We start from the raw sequence: 14,605 nt of genomic DNA, 5'->3' as shown, positions 1-14,605 counted from the left end.
ATGTGCCCTCTTCCACATAGGGCAAGCTAGAATGAACTATCTTACCCAGGACCGCCGAAGCGGCGTGGACCAGTGGAGGACTACACAATCATGAGGTTTGATATCGACTTGTGTGTTTCAATAGGGTACCGATGGTATGTTTTGAACCGATTTGATTTAGCCATTCTGAAGTCATCACTTGGTTGAAGCGCTGAACTAGGGAGGGGCATCGTTTACATATATATTGGTTTTCGCATGCTCTACTAGGTTAATGTCATGAGGTTGGCTATCGAGCATGCCCAAGTGATGACTTGATTGTGTGCTTGCTTGAATTCTTCACATTTCATACCATCGGTTAGTTGTCGAATCATTCCTCGATCATAACCTTCGTTCTTGGTTCATGTATGCTCTCTTCCACATAGGGCAAGCTAGAATTAACTATCTTACCCAGGACCGCCGGAGCAGCGTGGACCAGGGGAGAACTATACTTTGTCTTGTATGCCCTCTTCCACATAGGGCAAGCTAGAACTAACTATCTTACCCAGGACTGCAAAGCAGCGTGGACCAGTGGAGGACTATACTTTGTTCATTACACCACAGTATTAAGTATGGTGTCCTCTTCCACATAGGGCAAGCTAGAACTAACTATCTTACCCAGGACCGCCGAAGCAGTGTGGACCAGGGGAGGACTCTATACTTTATACTTCACACACTAGCCATACTGAAGTCATCACTTGGTTGAAGCGCTGAACTACGGCGGGGTAATCGTTTACAGGTTATAATCATATAGCTGCATGCTCATTAGTAGATAATGGAATATTGTATGGCAATATGAGCATGCCCAAGTGATGACTTTGTTTCAAGCTCAACAGGTAGGGTATTGAGTCCTCTTCCACATAGGGCAAGCTAGAATGAACTATCTTACCCAGGACCGCCGGAGCAGCGTGGACCAGTGGAGGACTCTATACTTTATACTTCACACCACAGTATTGAGTACGACTTGCATAAAGCCCCTATTGAGAACCACGAGGGCTCTCTCAATGTAGAACCACGAGGGCTCTAGTACCGATTCTCTCGGTACGGCTTGGTCCGTGTTCCTTTATGCTTGTACTCGCAGAAAGTCTCAACCCGGAGGTCTTGACTTTGATTGTCATAGTTGGACTACGACGGGGCATCCGACCATTGCTGATCGAACACCCCTGATTCACCATCTTTCGGGTAGGCGGTACGCGTACCTCCGGACGCGGAAGTCTCAACCCGGAGGTCTTGACTTTGATTGTCATAGTTGGACTACGACGGGGTATCCGACTCATCGAATACCCCAGAAGCACACCATCTTTCGGGTAGGCGGTACGCGTACCTCCGGACGCGGAAAGTCTCAACCCGGAGGTCTTGACTTTGGTTGTCATAGTTGGACTATGACGGGGCATCCGACCATTGCTGATCGAACACCCCTGTTACACCATCTTTCGGATAGGCGGTGCGCGACACCACCGACGCGGAAAGTCTCAACCCGGAGGTCTTGACTTTGTATTGTTGGATAGTCCTCTTCCACTATAGGGCAAGCTGGAAATATTCCATTTTACCCAGGACTGCCGAGGCAGCGTGGACCAGGGGAGAACTTCACGGAATCTTCAGGCATCCATGATTGCCATAGTGCGTAAGCCGCCGCTGTGTGCGTCAACTCGTTCCCCGTGAGGAGGAGTCTAGCCGCCGCTAAAAGACGAAGCATTAAGTGTCCTCATTCCACTATAGGGCAAGCTAGAATGAACTATCTTACCCAGGACCGCCGAAGCAGCGTGGACCAGGCGAAGACTATACTTTATACTTCACACCACAGTATTGAGTACGACTTGCATAAAGCCCCTAATGAGAACCACGAGGGCTCTCTCAATGTAGAACCACGAGGGCTCTAGTACCGATTCTCTCGGTACGGCTTGGTCCGTGTTCCTTTATGCTTGTACTCGCGGAAAGTCTCAACCCGGAGGTCTTGACTTTGATTGTCATAGTTGGACTACGACGGGGCATCCGACCATTGCTGACCGAACACCCCTGATTCATCATCTTTCGGATAGGAGGTGCGCCCACCTCCGACGCGGAAGTCTCAACCCGGAGGTTCGGACTTAGAGTTTTTCCCATTTAAAAGTTTTTCTCTTAGCCATACTGAAGTCATCACTTGGTGAACGATTGAACTAGGGCGGGTTAATCGTTTATAGGTATCATGTGGTTTGCATGCTCTCTTAGGTTAAGGTCATGTGGTTGGCTATCGAGCATGCCCAAGTGATGACTTTGTTTCACGCTTGCTTGATTTCTTCATGATTCCCTGTTATATAGTGTAATCATTCGAGAACAGGGAATCTTTGGTTTTGCTCAACAGGTATTGGATGTCAACTTGGTATCTAGATCGCATTAAGTCTCAACCCTTAGGTTCGGACTTGTATAGTGACATCTTGTTACGGTCTTGAGTCTCAACCCGCAGGTTCGGACTACTTAGTGTTTGATCGAATATAATATGGCAACTTGTGCCTAAGTCTCAACCCGCAGGTTCGGACTTCTGTTTATTTGGCCAATGTATGTATAAGGCAACTTGTGCCTAAGTCTCAACCCGCAGGTTCGGACTTGTGTATTTGTTCGAAGTCATGTATAAGGCAACGTGTGCCTAAGTCTCAACCCGCAGGTTCGGACTTGTTAGTGTTTCGTCAACTTTCATATGGCAACTTGTGCCTAAGTCTCAACCCGCAGGTTCGGACTTGTGTATTTGTTCGAAGTCATGTATAAGGCAACTTGTGCCTAAGTCTCAACCCGCAGGTTCGGACTTGTGTATTTGTTCGAAGTCATGTATAAGGCAACGTGTGCCTAAGTCTCAACCCGCAGGTTCGGACTTGTTAGTGTTTCGTCAACTTTCATATGGCAACTTGTGCCTGAGTCTCAACCCGCAGGTTCGGACTTCTATAGTGTTTCGTCAATTATCATATGGCAACTTGTGCCGAAGTCTCAACCCGCAGGTTCGGACTTCTGGAAGGATCACTTGGCCACTAATGATCCTTCCGCAGGTTCACCTACGGAAACCTTGTTACGACTTTTACTTCCTCTAAATCATCAAGTTCGGTCAACTTCGATAAAGCAGACGCGGTTCACGAGGATCCAGCGAACGATCATCTCCAAAGACCTCACTAAATAATCCATCGGTAGTAGCGACGGGCGGTGTGTACAAAGGGCAGGGACGTATTCAACGCTGGCTGATGACCAGCACTTACTAGAAGTTCCGAGTTCATATGGACCATTGCAATCCATAATCCCTACTAAGTGAGTATTTGAGTGATTTCCCGTTCCTCTCGGAATAGGAGACACGCTGCTACCCACATTGTAGCACGCGTGTAGCCCAGAACATCTAAGGGCATCACGGACCTGTTATCGCTCGATCTCATTTTGCTAAACACAAATTGTCCTGCTAAGCAGCGTACCGTAAGTGCACTTGCGCACACGAACAGCGAAGGTGTCAGGTCATACTCCACCGAAAGGTCCTAACCCGTTCCAATCGGCATCGACGCATTAACGCTGACTGCGTTCTAGTTAGCATATGTGAGTCACGTTCGTTATCGGAATTAACCAGACAAATCAATCCACGAACTAAGAACGGCCATGCACCACTACCCTTAAATTTGAGAAAGAGCTATTAATCTGTCTCACCTCCATAAGTTCGGACCTGGTAAGTTTTCCCGTGTTGAGTCAAATTGAACCGCAAGCTCCATTTCATTGTGGTGCCCTTCCGTCAATTCCTTTAAGTTTCAACTTTGCAACCATACTTCCCCCGGAACCTGACTTTGGTTTCCCGGAAGCTACTGAGAGCACCTGGTTGTAGCGTCTCCCAATTGCTAGTTGGCATCGTTTACGGTTAGAACTAGGGCGGTATCTAATCGCCTTCGATCCTCTAACTTTCGTTCTTGATTAAAGAAAGCATCCTTGACAAATGCCTTCGCTTTAGTTAGTCTTACGACGGTCTACGAATTTCACCTCTCGCGCCGTAATACTAGTGTCCCCAACTACTTCTGTTAATCATTACCTCCGGTCTGAGTACAAACCAATGAAAGATTAGACCAAGGTCGTATTCCATTATTCCATGCAAGATTATTCTAGGGCGTTTGGGCACCCTGCTTTAAGCACTCTAATTTGTTCAAGGTAAACGTGAGCGGTCGAGCTCTATGTTACACTTGCACCCGTTGAAGGGCACACCATGACACAGACTTGGTGCCCTACCACACCATTGAGTCGCAACCAGATTCCGACTTGGCCCACCGACCACGGGTTGACCGGGTCGGCGGAGCCGGACTGTGTTGGACAAGTATCAACTTCGAACGTTTTAACCGCAACAATTTTAATATACGCTAGTGGAGCTGGAATTACCGCGGCTGCTGGCACCAGACTTGCCCTCCACTTGATCCTCGTAGAAGGATTTATGCTCTACTCATTCCAATTATGAAACATCATTAAAGAGTTTCATATTGTTATTTCTCGTCACTACCTCCCCGTCCCGGGATTGGGTAATTTACGCGCCTGCTGCCTTCCTTGGATGTGGTAGCCATTTCTCAGGCTCCCTCTCCGGAATCGAACCCTGATTCCCCGTTACCCGTTGCAACCATGGTAGTCCTCTATACTACCATCCATAGTTGATAGGGCAGATATTTGCGAGATCTGTCGTCGGTGCGAGACCATACGATCAGCATCATTATCCAGACTTCAACTCAATGACACGGAGAACCCGCGATTGGTTTGACTAATAAGTGCACCAGTTCCCGCGAGGGTCCTGGCATGTTGCATGTATTAGCTCTAGATTTTCCACAGTTATCCAAGTAACTAGGTTGATGATCTCGTAAATTATAGCTGTTATACTGAGCCTTATGCGGTTTCACATTAAATCTGTTTGTACTTAGACATGCATGGCTTAACCTTTGAGACGAGCGTATATTACTGGTAGGATCAACCAGAATTCCGACTTTGCGTTCGAATGTTCATTGTCCCATTGCACCCGGAGGAGCAAACACCACGTTCTATATGTTGTCAAGTCCGGTAGCACACGGGAGGCGAGCCCCCGTGCGAACCTCATTGCCCTCGTATCACACACACCCGATGCACCGGACAGGCACTTGAGCGGCATTCGACTCCGCTAAGCGCTCGTGCGCCCGATTGTGCATGCGCTGACGGGGCCTTCATACCCCTACCACAGCGACCTTATGCCAAACTTCCATGAATACTTAGGTGAGCTGACAAGGGCCTTCATTTCCCTACCATCAACTAAAGGACACGCTAGGCGCGTCCGATCATTGCAACTGCGGGGCTTTCATACCCCAATCACCACAGTACGCAATTCACCAGAGTTTAATCACAACCCCCCCCGGACATGGCACACTATTAACTTGCAACAAAACTTAGTGTGTGCCGGGCACATCGGTTCCACAAAATCATTCCCGATGTACCCCAATTGGGGTTGTGAACGCATCCATGGTCCTCTGACACACCCAACCAAGCGTGGATACTACATACCTCAAACACCCAGTACACTAACAGACAAATCAACATATGGTTGCTTTCCCCCAGACATTTGCCAATCACTTGGCACCCGGACGGGAACTCGCTCCTGATTGCGCCAATGCCACCCATTTGCCAAGAGCGAGTTCTGTATGTAGATTTTATTTGGAAAGACAACCGTGTACTGGATATTCTATCCGACGATTACAGATGACGAGTACGAGACTCGACTACACTCACGTATAATACATTTTGGGTCGAGATTGCTTTCGGGGTTTTCGATTGGTCTTGCGCTTGTAAACGTATAACTTTGACTTGTGGTAACCTCGGTATGTTAGTCGATCACGTGGTTGTGAACTGGTAAGGGTGGGCAATCTGTTCACTTGCACTCTGGGTAGGAATAGGTGAGCGCTATAGGTTAAGATCATTGTATGGTTCCATCGTGATGACTTTCGCTAGATAGTAGGATGTTTGGATAGTTATAACGTTTCTGGCCATTTGTTCATAGTGTTCGGTTCATTGAGGAATTCGATTGGTCTTTGCTTCACACAAGTGGTCGATCACTTGGATGTGAACTAGGGTGAGAATAAGGTGTTCACTAGTGCTCTTAGGTTTTGGATCAGTACTGAGCACTTGATTGGTTTCGCATAATATGTATCCATAGTGATGACTCTTTCCAGCTTAAGATTTCGTGACCGGTTTCGAATCCTTCCCACGTTCGCTTTTACTTGGTTAGGTTTTCGAGTGTAGATTTGAAAGCAATCTCATGTATGTATCCCATCTGATATAAGCCACTGACAGTTCATGTCACCTCGTTCAACTCTCGCTGGGTCACAGAAGTATGTTACTGCGCCCATTATCCCTACTCGGATAGGTTCGGTTCGTTCGTTTTATACTACGGTGAGTAAACTCAATTTGTGCATCGCATAGCCATGGAAAGCAAGCTTTCGCGGGCCTCTTCGACTGTTTTGATACGAGCTGTGCCCGTGATGCTTGTCATCCCAGGATACTAGACCCCTTTGGACGACCGCATGACCATCAGAAAGTAAATTCCACGTTCGGTTTATTTGCTACTTCCACCGTTCTAGTACTATGGGGTTGGAACCCCTAACATAAAGTATCTATGTAGAACCACGAGGGCTCTCAATGTAGAACCACAAGGGCTCTAGTACCGATTCTCTCGGTACGCTTGGTCCGTGTTCCTTTATGTTTGTACTCTTGTGTGTATAAAATTCATGTTCGATTTGGGATATTTGCTACTTTCACCTGTGCGCTGTGTATAACTACGGAGAAACTCAATTTGTGCATCGCATAGCCATGGAAAGCAAGCTTTCGCGGGCCTCTTCGACTGTTTTGATACGAGACTGTGCCCGTGATGCTTGTCATCCCAGGATACTAGACCCCTTTGGACGACCGCATGACCAACAGAATGTAAATTCCAGTTCGTTTTTGGATATTTGCTACTGTCACCGTTTGAGTAATATGGGGCTTGAACCCCTAACATAAAGTCTTTGTGTAGAACCACGAGGGCTCTATAGTACCGATTCTCTCGGCACGCTTGGTCCGTGTTCCTTTATGTTCGTACTCTTGTGTGTATAATATTCATGTTCGGTTTGGGATATTTGCTACTGTCACCGTTTGAGTACTATGGGGCTTGAACCCCTAACATAAAGTCTTTGTGTAGAACCACGAGGGCTCTATAGTACCGATTCTCTCGGCACGCTTGGTCCGTGTTCCTTTATGTTCGTACTCTTGTGTGTATAATATACATGTTCGGTTTGGGATATTTGCTACTTTCACCTGGGTCCCGTTCTTCATACAAGTCTGCCTTGCTAATGTGGTAACTTTATAGTGTAGTTCTGACATCCCAATTTTGGGACTTAGCCGATTTTTCATGAATTTCCATATGACCCATAGGGTCCCTTTCTTCATACAAGCTTGCCTAGGGCGATCGGTCAAAACTTGTCTTACTATTCGATTGGTCTTCGCAGTTTCACCCTAGGCAATTCGCCTAGGTCTGTCTTCTTGAGGAGGCCAAAACCCGAAATAAGGAGGTCTGGCCGACCCTGAAACCTCCCCTGTCTTAACTACACTAACCCGATTTTTCAGGGTCCTCAGCGCCATACAACTTTGCCTAGGTCACTTATACTCTTGACTTAGGCCATCTGACTTGGTCCGTGTTTCTTCCTAGGGTTCACCTAGGTACTTTGCCTTGCTTGATGTGGTAACTTTTTAGTGTAGTTCTGACATCCCAATTTTGGGACTTAGCCGATTTTTCATGAATTTCCATATGACCCTAAGGGTCCCTTTCTTCATACAAGCTTGCCTAGGGCGATCGGTCAAAACTTGTCTTACTATTCGATTGGTCTTCGCAGTTTCACCCTAGGCAATTCGCCTAGGTCTGTCTTCTTGAGGAGGCCAAAACCCGAAATAAGGAGGTCCAGCCGACCCTGAAACCTCCCCTGTCTTAACTACACTAACCCGATTTTTCAGGGTCCTCAGCGCCATACAACTTTGCCTAGGTCACTTATACTCTTGACTTAGGCCATCTGACTTGGTCCGTGTTTCTTCCTAGGGTTCACCTAGGTACTTTGCCTTGCTTGATGTGGTAACTTTATAGTGTAGTTCTGACATCCCAATTTTGGGACTTAGCCGATTTTTCATGAATTTCCATAAGACCCTAAGGGTCCCTTTCTTCATACAAGCTTGCCTAGGGCGATCGGTCAAAACTTGTCTTACTATTCGATTGGTCTTCGCACTTTCACCCTAGGCAGTTTGCCTAGGTGTAGCTTCTTGAGGAGGTCAAAACCCAAAATAAGGAGGTTCAGCCGACCCAAAAACCTCCCCTGTCTGAACTACACTAACCCGATTTTTCAGGGTCCTCAGCGCCATACAACTTTGCCTAGGTCACATGTACTCTTGACTTAGGCCATCTGACTTGGTCCGTGTTTCTTCTTAGGGTTCACCTAGGTACTTTGCCTTGCTTGATGTGGTAACTTTATAGTGTAGTTCTGACATCCCAGTTTTGGGACTTAGCCGATTTTTCATGAATTTCCATATGACCCTAAGGGTCCCTTTCTTCATACAAGCTTGCCTAGGGCGATCGGTCAAAACTTGTCTTACTATTCGATTGGTCTTCGCACTTTCACCCTAGGCAGTTTGCCTAGGTGTAGCTTCTTGAGGAGGTCAAAACCCAAAATAAGGAGGTTCAGCCGACCCAAAAACCTCCCCTGTCTGAACTACACTAACCCGATTTTTCAGGGTCCTCAGCGCCATACAACTTTGCCTAGGTCACATGTACTCTTGACTTAGGCCATCTGACTTGGTCCGTGTTTCTTCTTATTGTTCACCTAGGTACTTTGCCTTGCTTGATGTGGTAACTTTTTAGTGTAGTTCAGACATCCCAATTTTGGGACTTAGCCGATTTTTCATGTATTTCCATATGACCCATAGGGTCCCTTTCTTCATACAAGCTTGCCTAGGGCGATCGGTCAAAACTTGTCTTACTATTCGATTGGTCTTCGCACTTTCACCCTAGGCAGTTTGCCTAGGTGTAGCTTCTTGAGGAGGTCAAAACCCAAAATAAGGAGGTTCAGCCGACCCAAAAACCTCCCCTGTCTAAACTACACTAACCAGATTTTTCAGGGTCCTCACCGTCATACAACTTTGCCTAGGTCACTTGCACTCTTGACTTAGGCCATCTGACTTGGTCCGTGTTTCTTCCTAGGGTTCACCTAGGTACTTTGCCTTGCTTGATGTGGTAACTTTTTAGTGTAGTTCAGACATCCCAATTTTGGGACTTAGCCGATTTTTCATGTATTTCCATATGACCCTTAGGGTCCCTTTCTTCATACAAGCTTGCCTAGGGCGATCGGTCAAAACTTGTCTTACTATTCGATTGGTCTTCGCACTTTCACCCTAGGCAGTTTGCCTAGGTGTAGCTTCTTGATGAGGCCAAAACCCAAAATAAGGGGGTTCGGCCGACCTAAAAACCTACCCTGTCTAAACTACACTAACCAGATTTTTCAGGGTCCTCAGCGCCATACAACTTTGCCTAGGTCACTTGTTCTCTTGACTTAGGCCATCTGACTTGGTCCGTGTTTCTTCCTAGGGTTCACCTAGGTACTTTGCCTTGCTTGGTGTGGTAACTTTTTAGTGTAGTTCTGACATCCTCATTTTGGGACTTAGCCGATTTTTCGTAAAATGCCATATGACCCATATGGGTCCTTTCCTTCATATAAGTTTGCCTTGCTTGGTGTGGTAACATATGAGTGTAGTTCTGACATCCCCATTTTGGGACTTAGCCGATTTTTCGTAAAATACCATATGACCCATCAGGGTCCTTTGCTTCATATAAGTTTGCCTTGCTTGGTGTGGTAACATTTGAGTGTAGTTCAGACATCCCCATTTTGGGACTTAGCCGATTTTTCGTAAAATACCATATGACCCATCAGGGTCCTTGCCTTCATATAAGTTTGCCTTGCTTGATGTGGTAACATTTGAGTGTAGTTCAGACATCCCCATTTTGGGACTTAGCCGATTTTTCGTAAAATACCATATGACCCATCAGGGTCCTTTGCTTCATATAAGTTTGCCTTGCTTGGTGTGGTAACTTGTTAGTGTAGTTCTGACATCCCCATTTTGGGACTTAGCCGATTTTTCGTAAAATACCATTTGACCCATCAGGGTCTTTTGCTTCATATAAGTTTGCCTTGCTTGGTGTGATAACATTTGAGTGTAGTTCTGACATCCCCATTTTGGGACTTAGCCGATTTTTCGTAAAATACCATTTGACCCATCAGGGTCTTTTGCTTCATATAAGTTTGCCTTCCTTGGTGTGGTAACATATGAGTGTAGTTCAGACATCCCCATTTTGGGACTTAGCCGATTTTTCGTAAAATACCATATGACCCATCAGGGTCCTTGCCTTCATATAAGTTTGCCTTGCTTGGTGTGGTAACTTGTTAGTGTAGTTCTGACATCCCCATTTTGGGACTTAGCCGATTTTTCGATCCATACCATATGACCCATCAGGGTCCTTTGCTTCATATAAGTTTGCCTTGCTTGGTGTGGTAACATTTGAGTGTAGTTCTGACATCCCCATTTTGGGACTTAGCCGATTTTTCGTAAAATACCATATGACCCATCAGGGTCCTTTGCTTCATATAAGTTTGCCTTGCTTGGTGTGGTAACATTTGAGTGTAGTTCTGACATCCTCATTTTGGGACTTAGCCGATTTTTCGTAAAATACCATATGACCCATCAGGGTCCATTGCTTCATATAAGTTTGCCTAGCTTGGTGTGGTAACATATGAGTGTAGTTCTGACATCCCCATTTTGGGACTTAGCCGATTTTTCGTAAAATACCATATGACCCATCAGGGTCCTTTGCTTCATATAAGTTTGCCTTGCTTGGTGTGGTAACATATGAGTGTAGTTCTGACATCCCCATTTTGGGACTTAGCCGATTTTTCGTAAAATACCATATGACCCATCAGGGTCCTTTGCTTCATATAAGTTTGCCTTGCTTGGTGTGGTAACATTTGAGTGTAGTTCTGACATCCCCATTTTGGGACTTAGCCGATTTTTCGTAAAATACCATATGACCCATCAGGGTCCTTGCCTTCATATAAGTTTGCCTTGCTTGATGTGGTAACATTTGAGTGTAGTTCAGACATCCCCATTTTGGGACTTAGCCGATTTTTCGTAAAATACCATATGACCCATCAGGGTCCTTTGCTTCATATAAGTTTGCCTTGCTTGGTGTGGTAACTTGTTAGTGTAGTTCTGACATCCCCATTTTGGGACTTAGCCGATTTTTCGTAAAATACCATTTGACCCATCAGGGTCTTTTGCTTCATATAAGTTTGCCTTGCTTGGTGTGATAACATTTGAGTGTAGTTCTGACATCCCCATTTTGGGACTTAGCCGATTTTTCGTAAAATACCATTTGACCCATCAGGGTCTTTTGCTTCATATAAGTTTGCCTTCCTTGGTGTGGTAACATATGAGTGTAGTTCAGACATCCCCATTTTGGGACTTAGCCGATTTTTCGTAAAATACCATATGACCCATCAGGGTCCTTGCCTTCATATAAGTTTGCCTTGCTTGGTGTGGTAACTTGTTAGTGTAGTTCTGACATCCCCATTTTGGGACTTAGCCGATTTTTCGTAAAATACCATTTGACCCATCAGGGTCTTTTGCTTCATATAAGTTTGCCTTGCTTGGTGTGGTAACATATGAGTGTAGTTCAGACATCCCCATTTTGGGACTTAGCCGATTTTTCGTAAAATACCATATGACCCATCAGGGTCCTTGCCTTCATATAAGTTTGCCTTGCTTGGTGTGGTAACATTTGAGTGTAGTTCTGACATCCCCATTTTGGGACTTAGCCGATTTTTCGTAAAATACCATATGACCCATCAGGGTCCTTGCCTTCATATAAGTTTGCCTTGCTTGGTGTGGTAACATTTGAGTGTAGTTCAGACATCCCCATTTTGGGACTTAGCCGATTTTTCGTAAAATACCATATGACCCATCAGGGTCCTTGCCTTCATATAAGTTTGCCTTGCTTGATGTGGTAACATTTGAGTGTAGTTCAGACATCCCCATTTTGGGACTTAGCCGATTTTTCGTAAAATACCATATGACCCATCAGGGTCCTTGCCTTCATATAAGTTTGCCTTGCTTGGTGTGGTAACATTTGAGTGTAGTTCTGACATCCCCATTTTGGGACTTAGCCGATTTTTCGTAAAATACCATATGACCCATCAGGGTCCTTTGCTTCATATAAGTTTGCCTTGCTTGGTGTGGTAACATTTGAGTGTAGTTTCGACATCCCCATTTTGGGACTTAGCCGATTTTTCGTAAATTACCATATGACCCATCAGGGTCCTTTGCTTCATATAAGTTTGCCTTGCTTGGTGTGGTAACATTTGAGTGTAGTTCTGACATCATCATTTTGGGACTTAGCCGATTTTTCGATCCATACCTTATGACCCATAAGGGTCCTTTTCTTCATATAAGTTTGCCTTGCTTCATGTAGTAACATATGAGTGTAGTTCTGACATCCCCATTTTGGGACTTAGCCGATTTTTCGTAAAATACCATATGACCCATCAGGGTCCTTTGCTTCATATAAGTTTGCCTTGCTTGGTGTGGTAACATTTGAGTGTAGTTTCGACATCCCCATTTTGGGACTTAGCCGATTTTTCGTAAATTACCATATGACCCATCAGGGTCCTTTGCTTCATATAAGTTTGCCTTGCTTGGTGTGGTAACATTTGAGTGTAGTTCTGACATCATCATTTTGGGACTTAGCCGATTTTTCGATCCATACCTTATGACCCATAAGGGTCCTTTTCTTCATATAAGTTTGCCTTGCTTCATGTAGTAACATATGAGTGTAGTTCTGACATCCCCATTTTGGGACTTAGCCGATTTTTCGATCAATTCCATATGACCCATCAGGGTCCTTTCCTTCATATAAGTTTCCCAAGACTTAGTGTTTTTTACCTTTGGACACCAATATCACCCTTACGGGTATCTTTGATCTTCGCACCATGTATTGACCAAATGTAGGTCTTGCTATGCCAAACTTATAATTGTTCAACACCAAGTCTCTATCTTGAACCATTAAGGCTCTAACTTGCACCAATTGCTTGGTACTCTTGGTCCGTGTTTCATCGCATACTGACTTCTTGACTTAGTGCTTTTTTCCTTTGGACACCAATATCACCCTTGCGGGTATCTTTGATCTTCTCACTTTGTATTGACCGAATGTAGGTCTTGCCATGCCAAACATATAATTGTTCTACACCAAGTCTCTATCTCGTACCGCCAGCTCGGTACATTCGATAAACCTGCCCTTAAGGCACCCGGGACTTAGTCATTTTTTCACATTTTTCATGATTTTGAGGCAACTTTTCTCGACTTTGTCACCTTATATCACCAAGATCCTTTCCCTTTAGCGCTTCACTCTGTTCGTATGATATTTAGCGCTGACTATCACCTTTCTATCGCTGAGCTCAACTTCTTATTCGGTGCCATAGAGCCAGAGATATTTGGTGTATGCTGTTATAAGGGAAGTTTGTCACTTTTTCAAAGGCCCACTTTGGGACGCCCATATCTCACCTTCAGGTATCTTCGATCTTCTTGTCGTCTATGGACGAAACTTAGGTCTTGTCTTGGCCAACTTATAAATGTTCTACGGCCAAGCCGTATCTCTTACCGCCAGCCCGGTATTTTTGGACATAGTCGGATTTTCGCCTCTCGTGGTAACAATTTCTGACTTTGACTCACAATAACACCCGAACGGTCACATGCTAGCGCTTTGCTTGGTAGGAATTATAGTTAGCGCTACCTTTTCTCTTTCCATCGATACCTTGTTCGTTCCATTCCATGCAATACAGCCGAAGTTATGATGTTTCCCGTTTTCCATATCATGTGGAGCTTATGCTCTGGGAAAACCATCTAACACCTGTACCACCCTTTTGGGTACCACCGATCTCGACACTATGTTCGGGTCAAATATAGGTTATAACATGCCCAACTTATAATTATTCTACACCAAGTCTCTATCTCTTACCGCCTGCTCGGTATTTTACTCGTAAGTCCAATTTTCACAACTTGTACTTTTTGGCCCAATGTACTCGAGTTTCAATTTTGGTAACATTTTTCGACTTTGACGCTTAATAACTTCCAAATCATGCTAGTTAGCGCTTTGCTTTCTTCTAGTCGTATCTAGCGCTGGGTGTTACCTTTCCAAAACATATCCTAGCTCTACAATCCATGCCATACAGCCGGAGCTACATGGTGCACAAGTCAAATCCATTTTAGCCATGTTTCATTTTTGCTAATTTTTGACCACTCGTATCACCCTTCCAGAGTGGTCCGATCTTCTCGCTTTCTATGGACGACTTTTAGGTCTCGTAGAGGCAAACTTATAAGTATTCTACGTCAACCCGCTATCTCTTACCGCTTGCTCGGTATTCTTGGTCTTGTGTGATTTTTGGCCATTTTGGTATTATTTTTCCACTTTGTCGCTTAATAACTCAGTTTTGCTCAACACTTAGCGCTTCGGTTGTTTGGGATTATAGTT

This window comes from Anopheles coustani (assembly GCF_943734705.1).
Source record: "Anopheles coustani chromosome X unlocalized genomic scaffold, idAnoCousDA_361_x.2 X_unloc_14, whole genome shotgun sequence".
NCBI lineage: Eukaryota > Metazoa > Arthropoda > Insecta > Diptera > Culicidae > Anopheles > Anopheles coustani.
Note: the sequence above shows the minus strand (reverse complement) of the source record.